The sequence below is a fragment of the Heptranchias perlo genome, chromosome 32, assembly GCF_035084215.1.
Source record: "Heptranchias perlo isolate sHepPer1 chromosome 32, sHepPer1.hap1, whole genome shotgun sequence".
NCBI lineage: Eukaryota > Metazoa > Chordata > Chondrichthyes > Hexanchiformes > Hexanchidae > Heptranchias > Heptranchias perlo.
This window is the reverse complement of record NC_090356.1, coordinates 6,805,638-6,813,535: the sequence shown is the minus strand read 5'-3', so window position 1 is coordinate 6,813,535 and position 7,898 is coordinate 6,805,638. Positions and strand designations below refer to the sequence as shown.

Here is a 7,898-nt window from a genome sequence, read left to right as displayed (position 1 = left end):
GTCGGTTTAATAGATTGAGTACGCTAGGAGCCGTGCCGTACCGTACCGGGGTTTCTGAGAAACCGGGAACAATGTTTTTGGGGCTGCTTCGGGGAATTAGCAGTGTCAACTTAGAGCGAGAGAGAATCGCACAGGACTTGCAGGGATCCGATTGGAATAACACAACTGACAAGTTTAAACTTTCAATTTAACCATGCCAGATCGAGAGAGTGTTTTAAGAGAAGGAAGTCTCGGAGCTTGAAGAGAGTTTTTCAAAGCGTTATGGATTTTTAAAAATATATTTTAATTTATAAAAACATTTTATTTTGGCTCGTGATGTGTCAAATGTTGGAATTACGCTGAATATTAATCTTTAACCCGTAGCCCGAAGAAAGGCGCGTGTGTGTGTTTTAAATGAAATTATATTCACGTGTCAGGGGTTTAGAGGTTTCTGTGAGGCTGAATGCAGCTTATATCTGTGCCGGTTTCGGTTGTTTGTTGGGTTTTTAAAGGAGATAGGCCGTTCTGTAGTTGGAAAGTGTCTTTTTTTGGCTTCGCTATGGTCCACACTTTCTGTTTCCGCCTCTCTTACACGACCGCGTTGGTCAGTGTGAATGTGTGTGTGAGTCTGCCCTGCTCCTACTTTCAGTTTGAAGCCTCGCTATTCTCGTCAGCTTATTTTTCTCAAACTGTACGAAAGCGGGAACTCTCCTTAACCTAACAGAACCCTTCTGAAAAATAAAAGATGCAAAATATTTAACTTTTTAAGTTTAAACTGTCGGCACTATTGATAGTCACCGCTGTATGCAGAAACAAGTCTGCATATTCATATATAATAGTATGTATACATAATAGTGTTTATATATTTGTATACTTGATATTATATATTTATGTATTCTTGAAGTTTTTAATAAATCTATGCCCTTTATTAATTGCCATGACGAGTCATTTAAAAAATGAAAGAGAAATTAAAGTTTATTCACAGGTATTTAGGTCAAGTTGAAATATATATATATATATATTTATATCACTCTATGCTGCACGGGCAGAATGCCATTTGTTTTAAGTTATTCCCTGGAGAGGATTGGTATCCAGTGATCCCTGATTTCAAATCCCTAATGAGAAGAATTAATTACTGAGGGCGCTTTTAAAATAGCCTGTTCGTATATGCGATTGTATTCTAAAGTGTATATGGTTCCAGGGATATATGCGTATGTATGTACGTGGATGTATATATATATGTATATATATCAGATGTAAACGTATTTATAAATATTTAACAGCCGCAATTAACCGCATTAATTAACAAATTGGCTAATGGATTTAAACACTTTTTTCTCTAGAAAGTGAGTATAATTTTAGACCACAATTTATTTATATTGCAGTAGCTTTTGTTGCTTGCAAGTGGCGAAATTGTTTGATGAATGGCCGCGTCCCAGTATTTTTCTAAGTTGTTTTGTTTGTAAATAAATGTGTGTTTAGTCTGCGTGATACGGTCCCCGCTGAGCTCGGATTACTGATTATTACCATTAAAAAATGATGTGCAGTAAATGCCGGCTTCAGGCAGGGAGGAAAGTGTCTTTAATTGAGTCAGGAGGGTTGATTACATTCATATGGGCCCCGCAACAAGAAATGGATTGATGGTGATATTTTTCAAAGGTAGTGTGTGTAGGTTGGGAGATGAGGAAGGAAAACCACCGTCCCAAACAATCGTATTAAACTGGGACTGAGTCGAATGCTTTTCAATGGAAGATTGCAGTACAATACACGTGGATAACATTACTTGCTCCCCAGATCGCACTTGGAAGTGACAATATGTGCCTCCGCGCTATTAACTTTAACAATCCTCCAATATGATTTTCATGAAGGGGGTTGGGAGGGGGGGTATTAAGAAACCACAATTCAACTCAGGCCGTAGCTAAAAATAAACAAATAAGATTGCCAGACACAACTACTGCAATAGCACTCAGCATGTGTATAACAGTGCAATTATGCGTGGCCACACAGAAAGGCTGTCCTTTGCTTTTTACATACATGTGTATGTGTGTAAATATGTGTGTGTATATAGTTATAGACTTTGTCATCTAAAATTCTTTCTTTGCATTTCACTTCAGTTTATTTCTAAGGAAGTTTGATACCTCCATCACACTTCTATTTTTTGGGTTTGTAGTTTTTTTATTGAATAGATACAGTTTGAATGATAGTTAAATGAAACACTTGAACACGAAGGAGAAATCGTTGCTTGCTCGTTTAGCTATCATTTAAGGAATTAATCTATGTTTTATTTAAACAGATATTTCAATTTCAACGCTCAGATGAACTTAAACAGCTGTAAACATTTCCACTCGGTAGGTTTAGATTGAGGCATCTCAATGAGACATTAGTTATTTTTCATGCTCTAGCACCGTGTATTTAAAGTCCACGCACACGCAGTCAAACCCTTGCACACCTGGAAGATTTACAACAAGGGGACTTTTAAGGTTTTAATGTCCTTTTAAACATCAGTGTGTTTATTTAATGGTGCGCTACCCTACTTCCAACTATAGGCTTGATCATTTCACAAAGTTCTTTTGCTTTAAAAAAAACCTCCTAAACAGTGGATCCTTTCTCTGTAATTTCTGGATGATTTAAAACCAGGATCAGCGTTAATCTATCAAATATATGAAGGTATTTGTATAGTCTTACTTTAAGAATGGAGTGAAACAATTAAGCAACATAGGGTTTGTAATTACAATACGCCACTGTTTTATTATAGATTGGATTGTAAATTTAGAAAGAATTAGGACTGTATTGCACCAAGCAGCCCCTGGTAAATTTCTCCCGACAGATCTGGGGTAATTTTATAAATAGTAGATGGGAGTGCTAATTGCTAGCGTTTTATGATTCGATGTTTAGAAGGTAATGGATTGTTTATTAAGACCACGTAATTGAAACAGTAAACAAAGAAGTTGTGAAAGATTTTGATGTTTAACTGCTGCACGGGGGAAAAGTGGCCACGGTAATGGGTTTCCAATAAAGCAATTACTACACCCGGGGGCTGAGAGGCCAGGATCAATGTGGACAGGACAGATTTCATATACATAGAGAGGGGGAGGGGGAAGAGAGCCAGTGATTAGAATGCTCTTAACTTGAAATCGAGTTGTTTGTCACAATGGGAGAAACTGACAAAACAGAAGGGGAGTTGGAAAAACAGTTCTCGATAATTAAGGTAAATTGGAATAGCACGTCTGATCAATGTGAAAATTGACGGTTTCAATAAAAGTTATCGAAAACTTTTAAAGGTGTTTTTTTACAGCTCTCTGAGTGATGCCAATATCCTAATGTATGGAGAACAATTTTTTTTGCACGCTTGCAAGATAACTATTCAAGGGCACCCCATCACCTTCTAAAAGGGTTTTATTTATACACAATGGAGATTAATACATATAAACGTTTGTCTCTGTGTACATACGGATATTAGATTAGGAAAATGACTGCCATTTATATATTTAGACACGTCAATCTATATGGAACATGTAGATTTAAAAAATCAATTGCACAATACACACACGTATTATGAGCTTTTATATAATGGAACATTTTATATTTACATCAGCTGTGATCTTTTCCTTCTATTTTGTCTGCATTTCAAATTTATTTTTGTAAACTAATTTAAGTGTCATTTTTACTTTTGAAAGCATATTAATAATTTACTCGCTAAATTCAATCTTCGTTTATGCAGTAATTACATTTCAAAACGTTTTACAAAAATGATTTTACAAATTAGAGCTTTATAGATGTTGCTGTGATGTGAGGCTCAAAGAAATTAAAATGCTTAGTAAATATTTTTTTTGAGTATGGGAATGGCAGGTTAGGAGGGGAAACAGCTAACTTCAGGAGCTGTGTTGGTTGGCTTGTACAAGACACTGTCGGAAGAATGTTTGCGGTGTTCTGGCTGTATTCTGACTCCTCCCCCGGGCCCTTCGCCCCCCTTTGCTTGATTTCCTTACAATAATCTGACTCGGCAATCAGACATTTTTCCGAGTTACAAGCGAGGAAATATGCTGCTATGGTAATCGGGTCAGAGTGCAGGGGAAAGAGGTTGGAGCCAGAGTGCGCTTTCTCTCTCTCCGTTTCTCTTTCACTGCTCCCCCCACCCCCGCCGCCGCCTCTCCTCCCCTCTCACCGTTTCTCTCTCGTTTCTCTCAGTTTTTCTGTCCCTTTCTTACTATCCCTCTCATGGTTTATCCGCTTCTCCCTCTCACTTTTTCTTTCGCTCTATATATATCTTTCATTTCTCTGTATCACTAGCTCGGTATCTCTCCTATCTCCCGCACACACCATCTTCTTCCTCTCGCTCTTTTTCTCTCATATACACATTTCTTCTCTGCCTTTTACTATCTGTAGTGCTCCTTTCTCCTCTTACACATTCCCTATCTCTTCTCATACCTCATCATTGGCAGTATTTGTTTCACTCTCTCCCTTCTCTAGCAGAAACAGCTGATTCAACGCCCCGTGGTTCTCAAAAATTTCACCACGAATTACCGCACATCACAGCTGCAACTCCACAGCTTCCACCCCTTAGTCTTCACATTGACTCCTGCAATCTTCCGCATTCACACACACACAACTGACGGGGCGAAATTAAAGAGGCACAACTTTTTCAGCTTGCTAGTGTTTTCCTACTTCAGGTGTTGGAAATGACTAAGATGTTATAAAATGCAATACGTATAATTTTGCGAGCTGTTAGTGCGATGTGTGTGTTGTAGTTAAACTCATACAGTACCGTGTGCTGGAATCCGACTAGAAATGAGAAATAGTGCTTGCATACACATTCTCACAGTCACATGTACACAATGTTACAGTCCCACACAAATACAATCACACGGCACAAATACACACTTGCACAAACATGCACTCTCACGGCACACAAATTCACTTATTCACTGGACCACACACGTACACTCAGTCACAGGCACGTACATACACACTCTCAAACACAATCATACACGCATCGTCATACAACATACACACACGCAAATCCTCTCGCGTATTCAAACTCACACAATACCCTCACAGACCCACACTGTGGGCCGCTCACACATGCTCGTAAATTGTGTACCACACTCACACGTACATATCTAACACACGCTTTAAGCAGGCTTCAATTTAGCTCTTTCTCCCATTTCTGAGAATATGCTCAGATTGAATTTCATGTGTGAGTTGTTAGTATGGAAGCTAGTCGTTTTGGACTGTTTGCTCTCACATAGCTAACACGCCTCTAACTTCACTACAATTACTCCTTGCACCAACTCTAGTCCATGTAATAGAGAGCGCTGGCTTTTTCCTGTATCCTAATTATTGTATCTTAAAAGCACAATTTAGGAGTTGGCTGTGTGCATAAATATATATGGTGTTAGAGATTATTATAAACTTACACCTATATAGTATATTAAAACTACAAAGAATCCATAATTGTAGAGTCGCAGCATTTTTTTTACAAAAGTTTACAACACAAAGAGATAGATAATAGAATTGTATAAGCTACAAATACAAATTAAAAATATGAACAAAATGTATCTATATATACATTTTCAAGTCGTACACATCCTTGTACTTCCCGTGCTGCATGTATAGTAGTTTGATTTCTTCGCGGTGATCCGAGCTCTCAAAGGGTCTCCTCGGCTGGATTGGGAGATTTTCAGATCTCTATGTATATTTTCTAAAAAACACCAAACAACGTTAAGAAGTTATCAGCTCTCAGTTGTGTAGCGTGACCCCCTCATGGTTGATTCATTTTATTAAAAAAATTTTTTATTTCTCGTAATTTTCAAATCCCTCCCTATGAAATATTTCTTTACATTGTCACAAATCGTTTTTGACACAAACCCTGATATTTGACAACCTAATAAACTTCGAAAGAAAGGAAATTTAGTGCACAGTTTAAAAAAAAAATGTAAACAGATATTGTAATGTCGAACACAATTTCCTTAAACAAATATTCCGCAATGCTGCGTAATTCATTCGGTTTGCGCGGGGGAATAATGTTACTGAATTGCAGCTTTCATTGTACACATTGAGGTGAGTCTGTCAATCGGAGCACTGAAGGGAATAGGTAGGTTTTATATATTGTGTAATACACATAAACACTCTGCAACCTCAGCATCGCTTTTGCCCTCCCCCTCTTTAAATTACAAGCCCCCCTTTAATTTGTTAGGATTTATCCCTCTCAGCCCAATACCAGTTTAACCCCTGCATCTTTGCACGACTCCATGTGTTTTAGTGAGTGTGACTGTGGGGTACTAGCCAGCGCACGCCTCACCGTGTAGATTTGTGGCAATCGGATAAACAATTGGGTGCAGACTTTGCTGAGTATTAAATGCACCTGTTATGTCTTAACTTGCTAGGTAACGGACATTTCCCTGTAAAGCACTAAGCCCCTTATATTTTTTATGCTCTAGCTATATATGTTTTATATATAGCAGAGTGCAATACTTATGGCAATGACATCTAAAATATATAACCCTTTAGCAATATATTAAATTACATGTATATTTCACCATCCAAGTCATCATATCTCTGCCACATTATTCTTGTCACTATCAAACACCTGGGATGTTGTTACTCGTAGATTAGCCTTTGTGAGGCTTTGCCCTCGTCCTGGGTACCTCCTGAGGTCAAGTGAGCACAGAGGTCAATTCATGATGCCATGGGCACTACAAACTAAACAACCAGTCATGTGCTGCAGTGTCTATTTCTTCCTGCATTTCCACTAGATAAAACTCATTCCCTGTTATATTCAGTGCCATTCCTGTAATACAAGTCGTATATCCCCCCCCCCCAAATAACTTTTAGACAATAACATATCAATGTGTAAAATACAGTACATATCTGCATATTATTTTTGGATTTGTGTAATGAGTGCAGATATCTCTTTATGTTTCCGTTCTCTGGGTCATCTAACTCCTTTTCTATCCAACAGCAACGTTATTTTTGATAACGCTGTAATTGTGCTATTGCTTATTAAAGATATGCTGGAGCTGGGAGCGCGTAATTCAATTTACCTCGTTTGGCAAAGCTTCAGAACTCAACGTCTGCCTCTGAAACTTTTACTCCATTAAATAATTAGGAATCATTTCAATGTAATGAGTGATTGAGCCTGTTCTCTCCGTCCCCTGTTTTATTACCAGATCTACCGACTTGTGTGCAAAACACAATCGCCGAAATAGTCTGGAAAGTAAACGGGCTCTTGAGATTATTAGGGAGGTAAACTTTGCAAATTGTTGCCCTCCCACTTATTTATAGATGTTGGGTTGATTGCATAATCAATGTAGTCAAAGATTGGTTCGGCAATTATAATATATATAATATATAGTAGCTGGGAGACTGGATTTGATTATTCAGAGGCCGTTGTTATGTTTTTTGGCTTTGATCTGAGAGGTGGTATTTTGGTTTGTATGCTCGTGTTCCTCTGTCTGTCTATTATTCCCTGCACTGCCTCAATGTCAAGTGCGCTGGGTCATAAACTGCCTTCTTTTGCGAGAACTTCGTGGGCTGGCGATAAAACGTTGAATGCAGGCGTTTTGAACCTATTTAGAAAAATGATCTTCACAATTACACCAATGTAACTGAGAGGCAGAGAGTCTGTTGTTGCAGTACAAGACTCAACAGCACTTCACAATGTAACATTTTATATGTGTAAACTAAAACGGAGTTTCTACAGTTCAATGTGATGGAAGAAATAAATTTAAAAATATGATTTAGCTCATTTCAAAATTGGGAAAACTAACCCATTAAGGTCTCGGCACTCCAAACATACTTGTATTTGGCATCCTGTATGATATTTGCTGTATTTGTAGTCCTCCGAACTTTTTGTTTCAAATATGTGCGTTACCTGTTCAACGTGTCAATTTCAGACAGCGTTTTGTCAATCTCAAATC

General features: G+C 38.0%; 1 protein-coding gene across 10 annotated transcripts in view; it reads left to right on the top strand.

Annotated features, from left to right (window-relative positions):
* The window catches only part of prdm16 (PR domain containing 16), a 518,186-nt gene that overhangs the window by 1,205 nt on the left and 509,083 nt on the right, over positions 1–7,898 (top strand). The window lies entirely within an intron of this gene.